The 18,496-nt window shown below is 42.3% G+C and overlaps 1 pseudogene; it reads left to right on the forward strand.

Moving 5' to 3' along the window:
- The first annotated feature begins 10,735 nt into the window (after nucleotides 1-10,735).
- LOC104677913 lies at nucleotides 10,736-14,034 on the forward strand (annotated as a pseudogene).
- The last annotated feature ends 4,462 nt before the right edge of the window (nucleotides 14,035-18,496 follow it).

Consider the following 18,496-nt stretch of genomic DNA (forward strand, 5'->3'; position numbering starts at 1 on the left):
TACTATGTTGAACAGGAGTGGTGAGAGAGGGCATCCTTGTCTTGTACTAATTTTCAAAGGGAATGCTTCCAGTTTTTCCCCTTTCAGTAAGATATTGGCTGTGAATTTGTCATAAATAGCTCTTGTTATTTTGAGATATGTTCCATCCATATCTAGTTTATTGAGAGATTTTAGCACGAAGGGTGTTGAATTTTATCGAAGGCCTTTTCTGCATCTATTGAGATAATCGTGTGGTTTTTGTTATTGGTTCTGTTTATGTGATGGATTACGTTTATTGATTTGCATATGTTGAACCAGCCTTTCATCCCAGGGATGAAGCCGGCTTGATTGTGGTGGATAAGCTTTTTGACGTGCTGCTGGATTCGGTTTGCCAGTATTTTATTGAGGATTTTCGCATCGAAGTTCATCAGGGATATTGGCCTGAAATTTTTTTTGTTTTGTCTCTGCCAGGTTTTGGTATCAGAATGAGGCTGACCTCACAAAATGAGTTAGGGAGGAGTTCCTCTTTTTCTATTGTTTGGAATAGTTTCAGAAGGAATGGTACCAGCTCCTCTTTGTACCTCTGGTAGAATCTGTCTGGTCATGGACTTTTTTTGGTTGGTAGGCTATTAATTACTGCCTCAATTTCAGAACTTCTTATTGGTCTATTCAAGGATTCAACTTTTTCCTAGTTTAGATGTGGGAGGGTGTATGTGTCTAGGAATTTATCCATTTCTTGTAGATTTTCTAGTTTATTTGCATAGAGGCATTTATAGTATTCTCTGATGGTAGTTTGTATTTCTGTGGGATCAGTGGTGATATCCCCTTTATCATTTTTTATTGTGTCTGTTTGATTCTTCTTTTTTTCTTTATGAGTCTGGCCAGCAGTCTATTTTGTTGATGTTTTCAAAAAACCAACTCCTGGATTCATTGATTTTTTTGCAGGGTTTTTCATGTATCTCCTTCAGTTCTGCTCTGATCTTAGTTACTTCTTGTCTTCTACTAGCTTTTGGATTTATTTGCTCTTGCTTCTCTAGTTCTTTTAATTGTGATGTTAGGATGTCGATTTTATATCTTTCCTGCTTTCTCTTGTGGGCATCTAGTGCAATAAATTTCCCTCTAAACACTGCTTTAACTATGTCCTAGAGATTCTGGTACATTGTATATTTGTTCTCATTGGTTTCAAAGAACTTATTTATTTCTGCCTTACTTTTGTTATTTACCAAGTAGTCATTCAGGAGCAGGTTGTTCAGTTTCCATGTAGTTGTGCAGTTTTGAGTGAGTTTCTTAATCCTGAGTTCTAATTTGATTGCACTGTGGTCTGAGAGAGTGTTTGTTATGATTTCTGTTCTTTTGCATTTGCTGAGGAGTGTTTTACTTCCAATTATTAGTCAATTTTACAAGAAGTGTGATGTGGTGCTGAGAACAATGTATATTCTGTTGATTTGGGTTGGAGAGTTCTGTAGATGTTTATTAGGTCTGTTTGGTCCAGAGCTGAGTTCAAGTCCTGAATATCCTTGTTAATTTTATCTCATTGATCTGCCTGATACTGATGATGGGGTGTTAAAAGTCTCCCACGGCCGGGCGCGGTGGCTCAAGCCTGTAATCCCAGCACTTTGGGAGGCCGAGACGGGCGGATCACAAGGTCAGGAGATCGAGACCATCCTGGCTAACATGGTGAAACCCCATCTCTACTAAAAAATACAAAAAACTAGCCGGGCGAGGTGGCGGCCGCCTGTAGTCCCAGCTACTCGGGAGGCTGAGGCAGGAGAATGGCGTAAAAAACCTGGGAGGCAGAGCTTGCAGTGAGCTGAGATCCCGCCACTGCACTCCAGCCTGGGCGACAGAGCGAGACTCGGTCTCAAAAAAAAAAAAAAAAAAAAAAAAAGTCTCCCACTATTATTATGTGGGAGTCTAAGTCTCTTTGTAGGTCTCTAAGACCTTGCTTTATCAATCTGGGTGTTCCCATATTGGGTGCATATATATTTAGGATAGTTAGCTCTTCTTGTTGTATTGATCCCGTCCGTTACCATTACATAATGTTCTTCTTTATCTCTTTTGATTTTTGTTGGTTTAAAATCTCTTTTATCAGACTAGGATTGCAACCCCTGCTTTTTTTGTTTTGTTTTGTTTTCCATTTGCTAGGTAAATATTCCTCCATCCCTTTATTTTGAGCCTATGTGTGTCTTTGCATATGAGTCTCCTGAATACAGCACATTGATGAGTCCTGACTCTTGATCCAATTTTCTGTCTCTGTCTTTTAATTGGGGCAGTTAGCCCATTTACATTTAAGGTTAATATTGTCATGTGTGAATTTGATCCCATCATTATGATGCTAGCTGGTTATTTTTCCCATTAGTTGATGCAGTTTCTTCATAGTGTCAATGGTTTTTACAATTTGGTATGTTTTTGCAGTGGCTGGTACTGGTTTTCCTTTCCATGTTTAGTGCTTCCTTCAGGAGCTCTTTGTAAGGCAGGCCTGGTGGTGACAAAATCTCTCAGCATTTGCTTGTCTGTAAAGGATTTTATTTCTCTTTCGTTTATGAAGCTTAGTTTGGCTGGATATAAAATTATGGGTTGAAAATTCCTTTCTTTAAGAACATTGGATATTGGCCCCCTCTCTCTTCTGGCTTGTAGGGTTTCCGCAGAGAGATCCACTGTTAGTCTGATGGGCTTCCCTTTGTCAGTAACCCGACTTTTCTCTCTGGCTGCTTTTAACATTTTTTCCTTTGTTTCAATCTTGGTGAATCTGATGATTATGTGTCTTGGAGTTGCTCTTCTCGAGGAGTATCTTTGTGGTGTTCTCTGTATTTCCTTAATTTGAATGTTGGCCTATCTTGCTAGGTTGGGGAAGTTCTCCTGGATAATATCCTGAAGAGGGTTTTCCAACTTGGTTTCATTCTCCCTGTCACTTTTAGGTACCCCAATCAAACACAGGTTTGTTCTTTCCACATAGTCCCATATTTCTTGGAGGTTTGTTCATTCCTTTTCATTCTTTTTTTCACTAATCTGGTCTTTATGCTTTATTTCATTAAGTTGATCTTCAATATGTGATATCCTTTCTTCTGCTTGATCAATTCGGTTATCAATATTTGTGTATGCTTCATGAAGTTCTTGTGCTGTTTTTCAGCTCCATAAGGTGACTTTTGTTCTCTGAACTGATTATTCTAGTCAGCAATTCCTCTAACCTTTTTTTGAGGTTCTTAGTCTCCTTACATTGGGTTAGAACATGTTCCTCTAGCCTGGAGCAATTTGTTATTACCTATTGTCTGAAGCCTACTTTTGTAAATTTGTCAAATTCATTCTCTGTCCAGTTTTGTTCCCTTGGTGGTGAAAAGTTGTGGTCTTTTGGAGAAGAGGCGTTCTAGTTTTTGGAATTTTCAGCGTTTTTGTGCTGGTTTTTCTTCATCTTCATGGATTTATCTACCTTTGGTCTTTGATGTTGGTGACCTCAAAATGGGGTTTCTGAGTGGACGTCCTTTTTATTGATGTTGATGCTATTCCTTTCTGCTTGTTAGTTTTCCTTCTAACAGTCAGGCCTGTCTGCTGCAGGTCTGCTGGAGTATGCTGGAGGTCCACTCCATATTTTTTGCCTGGGTATCAGCAGCAGAGGCTGCAGAACAGCAAAGATTTCCTGCCTGTTCCTTCCTGTGGAAGCCTCGTCCCAGAGGGGCACCAGCCAGATGCCAGCCAGAGCTCTCCTGTATGAGGTGTCTCTTGACCCCTGCTGGGAGGTGTCTCCCAATCAGGAGGCATGGGGGTCAGGGATTCACTTGAGGAGGCAGTCTGTCCCTTAGCGGAGTTCAAGTTCTGTGCTGGGAGATGCACTGCTCTCTTCAGAGCTGGCAGGCAGGAACGTATAAGTCTGCTGAAGCTGCACCCGCAGCTGCCCCTTCCCCCAGGTGCTCTGATCCCAGGGAGATGGGGTTTTATTTATAAGCCCCCGACTGGGGCTTCTGCCTTTTTTTCAGAGATGCCCTGCCCAGAGAGGAGGAATCTAGAGAGGCAATCTGGCCACAGCCAGTTTCCCATGCTGTGGTGATTTCTACCCAGTCCAAACTTCCCAGCCTCCTTAGCACTGTCAGGGGAAAAGAGCCTACCCAAGCCTCAGTAATGGTGAAAGCCCCTTCCCACACCAAACTCTAGTGTCTCAGGTCAACTTCAGACTGCTGTGCCGGCAGTGAGAATTTCAAGCCAGTGGATCTTAGCTTGCTGGGCTCCGTGGCGGTGGGATCCACTGAGCTAGATCACTTGGCTCCCTGGCTTCAGCCCCCTTTCCACAGGAGTGAATGCTTCTGTCTCACTGGCATTCCAGGCACCACTGGGGTATGAAAAAAAAACTCCTGCAGCTAGGTCGGTGTCTGCCCAAACAGCTGCCCATTTTGTGCTTGAAACCCAGGGCCCTGGTGGTGTAGGCACCCGAGGCAATCTCCTCGTTTGTGGGTTGTGAAGACTGTGGGAAAAGCGTAGTATCTGGCCAGAGTGCACCATTCCTCATGGCACAGTCTCTCAAGGTTTCCCTTGGCTAGGGGATGGATTTCCCCCACTGCTTGTGCTTCACAAGTGAGGTGACACCCCACCCTGCTGAAATGTTCAGTTTTCATGTAATAGCTTTAGTCAGTCATAGACCTGTGTTTACAAAAGAAAGGCAACAGTGATCCTCTGTTTCAGCCACAAAAAACATCTATATCTGCTGAAAACTCATTGAAAGACTCATATTTATATAACCATATTTGTCCTTCACTTTCATAGATCACTGGATTTGTGTTCAACAGTTTTAAAAAATCTATCTGTGTATGCATCCATATATGAATGTATCTATCTACGTATGTAGATATGTGTGAATGTTTGCATGTATGTGTGTACCTATCTATCTATGATCTATCTAGTCCCTCGGTTCTCATCTGTGATGCCATGATTCAATCAAAGAAAAGCAATATGGCATCACTGCTATGACACGGTTACTGAACGTGCAGTATAGCGTAGGATTTGGTCAGCCTCCTCAACCATTTTCTTGTCTACTTGATTTTAGAGTCATTTCTTACTATCAGGCAGCTACTAATTAGTTGATATTAAAACCAGCCCTTGTTTAGGCATTTTACTTCAATAATATAATTTTTATTGTTTAGACGTTTTATAAGCTTAACCTTTCTCTTGCTATCTCTCCAGAAAGATGACAAGCCTGCATTTATAGTTTTGCAACTACAGATAATTGTACAAATAACTAAATATATGGAATTGTTAATGTGTCAAGCACTGTACTAGGCATATTATGTACATAATTTTATTTACTCTATATATCCACAGTATAAATTACTTACTATTACAATCCACTTTTTACAGATAAGAAAATGAGGCACCAAATTTTTTTTTTTTTTTTTTTTTTGTTGAGACGGTGTCTCGCTCTGTTGCGCAAGCTGGAGTGTAGTGGCCGGATCTCAGCTCACTGCAAGCTCCGCCTCCTGGGTTCACGCCACTCTCCTGCCTCAGCCTCCCGAGTAGCTGGGACTACAGGCGCCCGCCACCTCGCCCGGCTAGTTTTTTGTAGTTTTTAGTAGAGACGGGGTTTCACCGTGTTAGCCAGGATGGTCTCGATCTCCTGACCTTGTGATCCGCCCGCCTCGGCCTCCCAAAGTGCTGGGATTACAGGCTTGAGCCACCGCGCCGGGCCCAAAAATTTAAGAAATACATATGTTACACTAGTAGGATGTAGCAAAACCCACATTTACCGACATGTTCTCCCCAAAGAGCTTAAACTCCTAACTTTTATGTTATACTGATTTGGTACTTATCACTTTTGAGTTTCAGTTTTCTCATCTAGGAAGTATACTACATCATTTATTCATTAATTAATTCAATTAATTGTCTACTATGTGCTAGGTTATACGGAGGTGCAGGCACAAGGATTAACCAGGACCAAACAGACTGTGTATGCTGTCAAGGGCATAACTTTCCAGTGAGAAGAGTCAGACAGACAGGAAATAAATGACTGTAACATCATGTGGCGACAAGAACTTTCATGAAAAATGAAGCAGGCTAAAGTAGAGAGAAAGTGTTGTATTGGAAGCACCGTTTTATATTGTATGTGGAAAATTCTGCTAAAGAGACATTGGGAAAGCAAGAAGAAGATTCTAGGCAAAAAGTAAGACAAATGTAAGAAGGAGGATGTTCTAGGAAGAATGTGTCCATCAGTGAGGCCAGAGCAAAGTGCACAAGGGGAGGATGGTAGACGACAGTTTCAGAGCAATGCCACGAACTAAATCATGCAGGGCCTTGGGAGACATTGTGGTCAGTTACTGTCCAACCAGGAGACTGAAACTGCACAGTAATTTGAATAAGGAAAATTGAAAGTAAATAACTGTTAACTATTTCAGGGAATTATCTCTTAAAGCAGGGGTGTCCAATATTTTGGCTTTCCTGGGCCACATCGGAAGAATTGTCTCAGGCCACACATAAAATAAATACATGAACACTAACGATGGCTAATAAGCTAAAAAAAAAAATCACACAAAAAATTTCATAGCTTTGTTTGTTTCTTTTGGTTATTTGTTGTTGTTTTTGGTTTTTTGTTTGGTGGTGGTGGTGTTTTTTGATACAGAGTCTCACGCTGTTGCCAGACTGGAGTGCAGTGGCACCATCTCAACTCACTGCAACCTCCACCTCCCGGGTTCAAGTGATTCTCCTGCCTCAGCCTCTTATGTAGCTGGACCTACAGACACACACCACCATGCTCAGCTAATTTTTGTATTTTTAGTAGAGACGAGGTTTCACATGTTGGCCAGGATGGTCTCGATCTCTTGACCTCGTGATCTGCCTGGCTCGGACTCCCAAAGTTCTGGGATTACAGGTGTGAGCCACTGTACCCAGCCTGTTGTTTTGTTTTTTGAGACAGAGTCTTGCTCTGTTACCCAGGCTGGAGTGTAGTGGCATGATCTCGGCTCACTGCAACCTCTGTCTCCCAGGCTCAAGCAATTCTCATGCCTCAGTCTCCTGAGTAGGTGGGATTACAGGCATGTGCCACCACACCTGGGTAATTTGTGTACTTTTAGTAGAGGGAGATGGGTTTTCACCATGTTGGCCAGGCTGGTCTTGAACTCCTGACCTCAAGTGATCTGCCCACCTCAGTCTCCCAAAGTGCTGGGATTACAGGCGTGAACCACTGGCACCCAGCCAAAAAGCTCATAGTGTTTTAAAGTTTGTTGGGCCTCGTTCAAACCAGCCCTGGGCCGTGGGTTCTACAAGCTTGTGAAAGGTAAAGCACACACACACACAAAATAGGGACAGCAAATTCAGGGAGCTGCCACTGCACTCTCCAGGGCTTCAGGCAAGCACTGTAGGAAGAAATAAATCTGGAAGAATCCCCCACACACACCAGAGCTGAGTGCTAGACCTCCTTGGAGAGGATGAGGATGTGGCCTGCTCAACAGCAGAGAATTTTGCTGAGTTTCTACACTGACAAAACGCTGGGAAGCTGCTCCCCTAGGTGCTGCCTGTGACCTGCTCTGTCCCCAGAGAGGTAATGGCCACGGTTGGCTACTGTGCACCACAAGAGCAAGCTGAGGAGCACTCAGAACTAGGAAGAACTCCATCCTTCTCCAGCGACCCTCCAGCAGATGCTGCATAGTTTCACACCATGACACAGACAAGGCAAAGCCGGCAAGTAGGGTAAAGTGGGGAGGTTTGGAACTGATGGTAATCAGCTGAAGAGTGCAAGAAAAATGAGTTCTCACCTTTCGAAGAGTGGAGGGTGGGAGGAGGGAGAAGAGAAGGAAAAAAAACTAATGGGTACTAGGCTTAATACCTGGATGATGAAAGAATTTATACAACAAACCCCCATGATACAAGTGTACCTATGGAACAAGCCTGCATACGTACTCTGAACTTAAAAGTTAAATTTAAAAAAAAAATGAGTTTTGTCCTCATTTAAAGAATTTGAGCCAAAGGGTGACATTTTATTTTTTTTAAAAAATTTTCATTTTATTTATTTTTTCTTTTTGAGACGGAGTCTCACTCTGTCGCCTAGGCTGGAGTGCAGTGGCAGGATCTCAGCTCACTGCAAGCTCCGCCTCCCAGGTTCACACTATTCTCCTGCCTCAGCCTCCAAAGTAGCTGGGACTACAGGAGCCCACCACCACACTTGACTACTTTTTTTTTTGTATTTTTAGTAGGGACAGGGTTTCACCATGCTAGTCAGGATGATCTTGATCTCCTGACCTCGTGATCCACCCGCCTCGGCCTCCCAAAGTGCTGGAATTACAGGCGTGAGCCACCGCACCCGGCCAGGGTGACATTTTAAATGATATTTTTGAAAAATCAACTACATGGCTTCGTGGAAAGACAAACGGAATAGTAGAAGGAGTAAAAAGCATCTAGAAGGACAGGCTACTAATCGAGACCTGAGATGATAGTGGCTGAGCGAGTGGCAGCAGTAGACCTGTAAGAGATGCTTGGATTCACAGTATGTTTTAAAAGAATCACCAACACGATCTACTGATGAATTGGTTTGCAGTATGAGAGGAAGACAGTAGTACCAGAGGATTCCAGATTTCTTATGGAAGAATAGAAGTGACATTTACTAGATGATAAAGACTGAATAAAAGTGAAAAAGAGTGAGTTTCTCACTTCAAGAAAAACTGACAATATCCTATATATCAGTGATAAAATTTAAAATCTGAATTAAAAAAAGAATTTTGGAAAACTTTATCAACTACTTGAGCCAGACTGCTGTCCAAACACCTAAAGATCTTTCTGGTTAGGCTGGCAATGATTTAACAAAGCTTTTGTTTGTTTATTTGACATTGTATAATGAAATGTGCCAACATTTAAAAGATCTGCTTAACTCCGTGAAGCAATGTCTAATGGATGATATTATAAAATTGGGCATGGGTTAAACTTAATTAAAAGTATAAGATGGAACAACAGATTTTAGAGTAAATGTAATCTTTTTTAAATCTTAAGAGTTTTAGGAGTTTTCATATTTAAGTTTCCAGATTCCACATTACAGCTAACTTTTAAGAAACTTCCCCTTTAACATTTTCAGTGTAGTATCAAAGAAGATTGTCCCCCATTACCCGAAAATGTTATTAAAATACTTCTCCCTTTCCAACTGTTTTTCTCTGTTGAGACCAGATTTTCTTCATACACTTGTTTAAACTCAGTAACATATTTTAACAGATTAAATGTGGAGTTAAATATGATAATCCAGCTATAATCTATTAAATCAGACATTAAAGAGGTTAAATAAAACTAAGACAATATCACTCTTCACATTAATTTCTATTTTGTTTTTCATGCAAATTTGTTACTTATGTTAACACACAATGAGTTTGTCATCATTGCTTTGAATCAGCTAACATACTTCTTTCATTTTATCAGATTCAATTTTAATACGGTAAATACCTACACATATAATCGAGGTCAGGAAATCGAGACCACGGTGAAATCCCATCTTTACTAAAAATACAAAAACTTAGCCGGGTGCGGGGCAGGTGCCTGTAGTCCCAGCTACTCTGGAGGCTGAGGCAGGAGAATGGCATGAACCCGGGAGGCAGAGCTTGCAGTGAGCGGAGATCGCGCCACTGCACTCCGGCCTGGGCAACAGAGTGAGACTCTGTCTCAAAAAAAAAAAAAAAAAAAAAATATATATATATATATATATATATATATATAAAATTTCACGCTAACCCTCTCCATTTATTTCAGAATCAGAACATTTTATCTTTGCTGATTATTAAGCAATGTTCTCAGTATCATCTAATATTTATGTTCTTTGCAATGAACACTGATGTTTTAAATAACATTATCTTGTTTTTAAAAATCATGTATCTTTCATGCATCTGTAACCATCTGATCAATGATCGGAAAACGGGAAAGTGAGTAAGTATCACTGGGATTCTCTCAGAGAGGCACATTTAATTGACTGGGCCCCTCTGAATTTCCATCTAGAATCTTCTGAGATTAATGTACAAGTGATCACTCTGCATAAAAGCAGCTTAAAATACTGGACATAGATTCAGTATCAGAACACTTTTCAACTACAGTGTGACGTGCACAATTGCTTTGTCTTTCTTGAATATTTTCTCTCTTCCACTTGGTTAAAAATTAAGCAGACTGTGCTTTTCTGGAGACAAAAAAACAATGTTGGAAACCAAGCTTTATTTAACAAAATTAAGTGATTTGAGCAGAGATAGATTTTGAACTTAATTCTACAGTACATGTTTCACAACAAATTTCCTTGTATTAATGGTAGGCCATTTCACACACAGAGCAAGTTCGAGCATCGCAGAACACAACTAATTTTGCTAATGTATCACAATTACAGAAATACCTGTGCTAAATAACCTTGTCTTATTTTCATGAAAATGAACAGTGTTCAATAACCCTCAAAAATTTTATTTCATGCTGATTCAGATTTTTTCTAACCATTTTTTTTCTGTGACATTGCTTCCACAATGACAGAACGCTTTTAAAAAGACAAATGTTTGTTTTCATGTATCTTTTTCAGATACTCTCTTTCTTAAGAAAGCATGGTGACTTGCAGTTATTACCTTGCGTATTCTTTCTTTTTGGCAAAAAGATATAATTTGTTTTAAAAAGCCAATCCGAACACTGTCCTATGTGTATATAGGGTGGACATGCTGTTAAATTTGCATATAGAGACTGTCAGTGACTGAGAATGACTCAAATTGCAACCTCCTTGTTTTAATGTTGCAAAGGTTGCCTATGCCTGATGCTGTGTTAAATACCCAAAGCTTGCATGGAGGGAACTAACAATGGACCTTTTCACTGGGTGAGTGTGCACAGTTGTGCTTCCATAATCTTTATCCACTTTACTTCACAGTAAAATAACAAGAGAGAAATAAAACAGAAACCACCTGATCTCCAAGAGCTTCTTTAAAATCAAAACCACCATGTGAGACTTAATAATTAAAGATTACAGAATTAGTATAGCATGCATTAGATATGGATGACATATCTGCAGCAAGTCACTGTAAGTCTAGTAAATATCCATATGAAAACATCTATTTAAGAGCAACACTGATAATTACATACGAGGAAGTCATGTTAGTGTTCCACAACAAATTAAAGAGATGAAGTCCATGAAATTATCTATGCTATTCTATATAACAGATTGGAGAAGCTTGGGTAATACTCAGTGTGGATACTGACTTGTGTTCCTGACTCATAAGCAGTGCTCAGACACGTTTAACCCACTGTAAACGTGACAGTATGAATGAACGTACGTGAACTGTAAGTGAACCCCTTTTGGGCAAGAGGTTAATTATTTTCTGTATGAGTACATTAAATAATTTTGTTTTCCAGGTGTAAATGAAGCCTTCAATTTGATCAAATAAAATACAAGAGGTGCACCACCATGCCGGGCTAATTTTTTGTTTATTTTTCTACAGGCAGGGTTTCACCATGTTGCCCACCGCTGGTGTGGGACTCCTGAGTTCAAGCCATCCACCTACCTTGGCCTCCCAAAGTGCTAGGATTACAGGTGCGAGCCACTGCAACTGTCCTAAAATACAGATTTTGCTTAATTTCTACAGTTGATGTTCTGGTACAAACATTTGCTTGGAAATACAGTATAGTTAGCTTAAGCCTTTTCATGGGGAAATAAGATATCAGTAAATACTCCAGGATTTTAAACTAGAATACAAAAGAAAATATTTTTTAAAAAACTATAGTGTAATATGAAATGTATTTACATCATTAAACTGCTTCTTTTACAAGCAATAATAGTTATCATTCATCAATTAATAATTTGTCAAGTTCACCTGTATTAAAACTCAAACTTCTATGAAGTTCTATAACTTAAAATAAAAAAGCAACGTTTAGGTTTAAAATGTATTTTATACAGGCATAACGCAACACCAGCATTACAGGATTGCATTTACAAATTCTCTTGCCTCTAAGCATGAAGTTATGTTAAAACACTAAGGCAATTTAACTGTTTTGGGGTTTTTTATATTAAGGAAATCTAAATTTGTATGAGTGAATTAATTAAATTGAATTAATTTTCTTATACGCATATCAGTTTACCCTATCTCTGTTAAAATAACATGCACCGCCCTACAAAATGAATGCCGTATTCACAATCATGTTTCTGCCACATTCTTAAAGATCTGGGGAAACAAATGCAATCTAAAATCAGAGACTCCATGTTCAATGCCAAAGCTACACACCTCTATTTTCTCCCCAGTGAGCCTTTTGGAAAAGTCTTTTAATTACGTATCAAAGTGCGCTTCAAGGAAATGCGATCTTTTCGTTTATAGCTGGTGAACAGCATGCAATTTGATAGCACCGTCACTAACAATCAGAGACTGCTCTGGATCTAAGTACTAAAAATGACCCACACTGCAATCGCAAAATATTTCGAAGTGGGAATTTATTGAACAAAGTTAGGCCGGGACTGTAAAGCAACACTTGATTCTTTAGCTCCAAGACGACGACGTTTAAACATTAGTATCACTGTTGTTTCTTTTTCCCCCAACTCTTCTCCCACGCTGCCTTCTTCTCCCCCACTACCTTCTCCCACCGTCTTTCCCCGCTTCCCTTCTCCCTCCCTCCGCCCTCCCCTCTTCTCCCAGCACTGTCTTCTCTCTCAGCCCGTCTTTCTGCCTTTTTCTTTCCCTCTCCCCACCTCGTTCCCTGCCTCATCCTCTTCTCTCCCACCGATCTTTTTCCCCTCTCCGTCTTTCCCCAACGTCGTCTTCGCCACTTTCTCCTCCCTTCTTCTTCCCCGCAACCCGTCCTCTTCCCTTCTCCCTCCCCACCCTTTTCTTCCCCTCTCCCTCTCCCCTTTCCAACCGTCTTCTTCCCCACCTTCTGGCCTTTCCCTCCCCTCTCCTTCCCGACCCTTCTCCTTTCCCACCCCTCCCTTCCCCACCTTTTCCCCCTCTCCTTCCTCAACGTCTTCTCCCCTCCTCCTTCCCCACCGCGGTCTTCCCGCATCCTCTGCTGCCCTCTCCCCACCGTCTTCTTCCCGCACCTTCTTCTCCCCCGCACAGTTTTTTTCCCTTCCCCACCGTTTTCTTCCCCTCAGTCTCTCGGCCTCCTCGCAGCACCGGTTCCTGTGGCGGCACCTTTTCCTCCCACCTCCCTCTCCCCACGGCCTCCATTACCCTCCCCTCCACCCGCTCGCTTTCCCCTCCACCTTCCCGCCTATTCCCGCAGCAGCGCCTTCCCGCCGCTCCCTCTTCTCCCCGCCCCTCCACCGTCTTCTCCCGGCCTATTACCGCAACCGTTTTCTTCCTCACCCCGCACCGTTTCCTTCCCGTCTTCCCACCTCCTCGCAGCAGCGTCTGTCTGCTGCAGTCTCTTCCCACCCTCTTCTCCTCTCCCCATCGTCTTCTTTCTCAGCCTATTCTCCACCATCTTCTTGTGGCCTCCATCTCCCCACCTTCTTCTCGCAGCAGCGACTTCCTGCCGCGCTTTTCTCTCCCCTCAACCCCATCTTCTCTCTTCTTCTCCCCACTGTCTTCTCCCCACGCCATCTTCTCCCTTCACCGTCTTCTCCAGGCGCCTTCCCCACAACTGTTTTCTACCCACCTGTTTTATTCCCCCACACCGTTTCCTTCCCTTGTCCTCCCACCGTCTCGCAGCAACGTCTGTCACAATCTTCTTCCCACCCTCTTCTCTCCCTCTCGCCATTGTCTTCTTTCCCAGCCTCTTACTCTCCACCGTTTTTTTCCCCTCCCCACCATTTTCTTCCCGTTTCCATCTCCCCACCTTCTCGCAGCAGCGACTTCCTGCCGCGCTTTTCTCTCCCCGCACCCTCTTCTCCCCGCTTCCTCTCCCCACCGCCTTCTCCCCCTATCATCTTCTCGCCCACTCCCTTCTCCGAGCTCTCCCACTGCCTTTCACTTAGAAGCTCTCCACGCGTGCGCGCGCCTGTGTCCCTGCGCCCGTTGTGTCTCTGCGCCCAGGCAGCCCCTGAGCTGGGCCCCTGAGCTCCGCCCCAGCAGCCAGGTGGAGACCCCGGAGAGTCGCTGCCTGTACGACCGCAGCTGCCGCCGCCGCCGCCACCTCAGAACTGAACAGTGTTGGCTGCGGCCGGAAGTCAGTGGGGCCCAGAAGACTTCGGGGAGAGGGGGAGGAGGGAACGGAGAGGGTGTGAAAGACCTTGGAAAGTGCGAGCGGGGAGAAGGAGGGGAAGAAGACAGTGGGGAGAAAATGCAGGGAGAAGACAGGGTGGTAGAGAAGACAGTGGAAGAAAACGGTGAGAGGGAGAAAGGGTGGGAAAGAAGACGGTGAGGACGAGGCCGGGCGCTGTGGCTCACGCCTGTAATCCCAGCACTTTGGGAGGCTGAGGCGGGCAGATCACCAAGTCAATTCGAGACCTGCCTGGCCAACATACTGAAACACAGTCTATACTAAAAATACAAAAATTAGCCGGGCATGATGGCATGCACCTGTAGTCCTAGCTACTCCAGAGGTTGAGGCAGGAGAATCGCTTGAACCCAGGAGGCGGAGGTTGCAGTGAGCTGAGACCGCACCATTGCACTCCAGCCTGGATGACGGGGGAGACTACATCTCAGGAAAAAAAAAAAAAAAAACCTACAGCGGGGAGAGGGCGAGGGGAAGAAGATAGTGGGAAAGAAGACCACCCAGACAGGGAGAAGATGCGGGGAGAGCTCTGTTGTTTCACTGAACATTCCTCAGTTAAAGTTAAAATGTTCTCATAAGTTATGTATTTTCAACTTTTGCTCTTCTACTTGATATATTCTTTTTCTTCCTCCATCTCCTTAATTTAACACCAAGTTATAACTCCAACGACCTTCTTTTTATTTTCCAATGTTTTTCTTCTAAGAACATTCCTAATGCTAACAATGTTGCAAAGCTCTGAATCCTATTTCCTGTCATCTCTTCATGCTTTCCCATTGAGATATCAGGAGATTTTCATCCTATTATTTTGTTTACACTAGGAACATTTCAGCTTGGCTAGACCTGTTTTCTACTTAACTTTTTTCAACTTCAGGCTTGACAAACCCAAATGTGCTCCTGTTTTTTGTTTTTGTTTTTGTTTTGAGAGGGAGTCTCCCTCTGTCGCCCAGGTTGGAGTTAAGTAGGTTCACTGCAAGCCCCACCTCCCAGGTTCACGCCATTCTCCTGCCTCAGCCTCCACGAGTAGCTGGGACTAAAGGATCCCGCCACCACGCCTGGCTAATTTATATTTTTTTAGTAGAGACGGGGTTTCCTTAGCCAGGATGGTTTCGATCTCCTAACCTCCTGATTCGCCGGCCTCGGCCTCCCAAAGTGCTGGGATTACAGGCGCATGCCACCACGCCCTGTTAATTTTTTTTTTGTATTTTTAGTAGAGACGGGGTTTTGCCATATTAGCCAGGCTGGTCTCGAACTCTTGACCTCAGGTGATCTGCCCACCCTGGCTGCCCAAAGTGCTGGGATTACAGGCGTGAGCCACTGTGCCTGGCTACCATCTGTTGATGTTTTGAGAGAGCTTCAGAAACTGACATTTTTTCCTTTTCATTGTAGGTAGACTAGAAAATAAATACCTAGTGCCTTTTGGGGAGCACTTTGATAACTTTGCAAGGGAAATGATATGAAAACAAGAAAACAAGTGTGACTTAATAGAAACAAACCAGGTATTATGATTTTATTAATACACTGAAATACACTAGTCCTGAAACCTATACTTTGACTTTTGTTAGTAAATCATACCCTCTCTTTGTTGGCAAGTTTAAGCTGGATTTTCTTTTACTTGGAACTTAAATTAGCACGATCACTATATTGGTAAATCCTGACCTATGTGATGTATGTAGAACATCTTCAAAATTAAGGAAGTCCATTCTTATGATGGGGACAAGGTCAAAGTGACTCAACCTATAACCAAAAGAAGTTCATCTTTCTTAACTCCGGTGTGCAGAGTACATAAAAAATGTATTATCAAAGTATTCTTCAATATTTAATGCAAAATACCTTAGTACAAATACATTTTTATTCAGATGTTATTCAAACTCTATTTATATTTCTATAAAGATTACTTTTCGGCCGGGCGCGGTGGCTCAAGCCTGTAATCCCAGCACTTTGGGAGGCCGAGATGGGCGGATCACGAGGTCAGGAGATCGAGACCATCCTGGCTAACACGGTGAAACCCCGTCTCTACTAAAAAATACAAAAACTAGCCGGGCGAGGTGGCAGGCGCCTGTAGTCCCAGCTACTCGGGAGGCTGAGGCAGGAGAATGGCGTAAACCCGGGAGGCGGAGCTGGCAGTGAGCTGAGATCTGGCCACTGCACTCCAGTCCGGGCGACAGAGCGAGACTCCGCCTCAAAAAAATAAAATAAAATAAAATAAAATAAAATAAAATAAAATAAAGATTACTTTTCAAACCAAAAAATTATATAATTGTTGACACTGAATTAAATGTTTTAAATTCTTAAGAGTTTTGAATATTTTTATATGTCAACTCTAAACAATAGCACTAGCATAAAAGTATCAAAATTTAAGGATGAGTTTATTAAAATATTCAGTAAAAGTCCTATATTTTATGATAACTGATATTTTCTCTTTCACATATAATGTGTTTATGTAATTTATTATTCTAATAGCTCGAAAAGCAAACTGATAATCACATTTTCAGGGACCTAAGTCATTGTCATTTGTATGATTCAAAGACCCAGGAATATAATTATCAAATACAATTTCTAGCACATAAAGATAAAAAGGCACACAAGACAAGATACTACAAGGAAAAATCAAGAGAAATAATTGACAACAGAAATATTCTCAAAAAGTGTTCACATTTTAGATCTTTAAGCTTAGATGATTAAGCAAATATGATTTTGTTCTAAGAAATAAAAGCCACATGGACACAGGGAGGGGAACATCACACACCAGGGCCTGCTGGGGTCGGGGATGGGGCTTGGCGGGGAAGGGAAGGGAGAGCATTAGGACAAACACCTAATGCAAGCAGAGCTTAAAACCTAGATGACGGGTTGATAGGTGCAGCAAACCACCATGGCACATGTATACCTATGTAACAAACCTGCATGTTCTGCACAGGCATCCCATAACTTAAAGTAAAATAATTCTTTTAAAAAAAGAAAAGCCAACATAGTAAAATTTGATCATGAAACTGGTTACTTAAAAAATTGAATAACGTAAAAACTTGAAAATGAATAGAGTATAATTTTTACAACTGAAAACTTTGAAATTGTTCCATTTTCAATTATTGAATGGAAGTGATTTCAGATTTTATTTAAATGAAGGAAAAAATTAATGGACCTGAGGAAAAGTCATAATATACAGAAAACAGTCTACAAATGAAAACACAGAAGAGAAGGTAGAAACTTTGGGAATACATTGAGATAGCCTAACATGCATTTAACTGGTGTCACTGGGGAGCTGAGAAAGTGACACAAGCATCACATTTGAAGAAAAATAGTTCAAAAATGTCTGATTTTCCAGAATCAATAAAATATCAACCCAAAGATTTGATAAGACCAATACATCTCAAGCAGGATAAATAAAATATCCACTTTGAAAAATCATAATCTTACTAGAGAAAACCAGGATGCTCTGCAGCAGCAGCCTGGCCTAGGAAACCAAAGCTGTGGCCCTTCCTTTGCAAGTTGGGAAGGGAGAGTCCTGATGTCCTCCCTGGGTCTCTGGGGAGGGTGCAGCCCTGATGACCACTGAGTCACCTTCATGGTCATTCTCTTTTCTTGAATGATACAGCATTCAAAAAAATGTTTGCAGCCTAACAGTTTTACTGTCCTGTCCTGTAGAATCCAAGAAGTTTGACAGTCTTCCTTTAAGTCATCTCACTTTTTAATTCCTCTTTAGTTCAAACTAGCTCTATCTCTGTGGATATAATCCATCTCCATTCTTGGCTTTTCCTGAGATGGCTAATTAATCTATGAGTCACATCCATGATCTCCATCATATGGCTGTTCTGCCTCACCTTTTGTTTTCTGTTCAGAACATGTTTCTTTCCTTTCCTTTTCTTTCTTTCTTCCTTTTCTTTTTTTTTTTTTTAGATGGAGTCTCACTGTGTTGCCCAGGCTGGAGTGCAGTGGTGCAATCTCGGCTCACAGCAAGCTCTGCCTCCCCGGTTCATGCCATTCTCCTGCCTCAGCCTCCGGAGTAGCTGGGACTATAGGCGCCCGCCACCATGCCCGGCTAATTTTTTGTATTTTAAGTAGAGATGGCATTTCACCGTGATAGCCAGGATGGTCTTGATCTCCTGACTTCGTGATCCACCCACCTCGGCCTCCCAAAGTGCTGGGATTACAGGTGTGAGACACCACGGCCGGCCTTTTTTTTTTTCTGAGATGGAGTTTTGCTCTTGTTGCCCAGGCTGGAGTGCAATGGTGCAATCTTGGCTCACCGCAACCTCCGCCTCCTGGGTTCAAGCGATTCTCCTGAGTCAGCCTCCCGAGTAGCTGGGATTGCATGCATGCACCACCATGCCTGGTTAATTTTGTATTTTCAGTAGAGACGGGGTTTCTCCACGTTGGTCAGGCTGGTCTTGAACTCCCGACCTCTGGTGAT

The sequence above is a fragment of the Rhinopithecus roxellana genome, chromosome 19, assembly GCF_007565055.1.
Source record: "Rhinopithecus roxellana isolate Shanxi Qingling chromosome 19, ASM756505v1, whole genome shotgun sequence".
NCBI classification, from domain to species: domain Eukaryota; kingdom Metazoa; phylum Chordata; class Mammalia; order Primates; family Cercopithecidae; genus Rhinopithecus; species Rhinopithecus roxellana.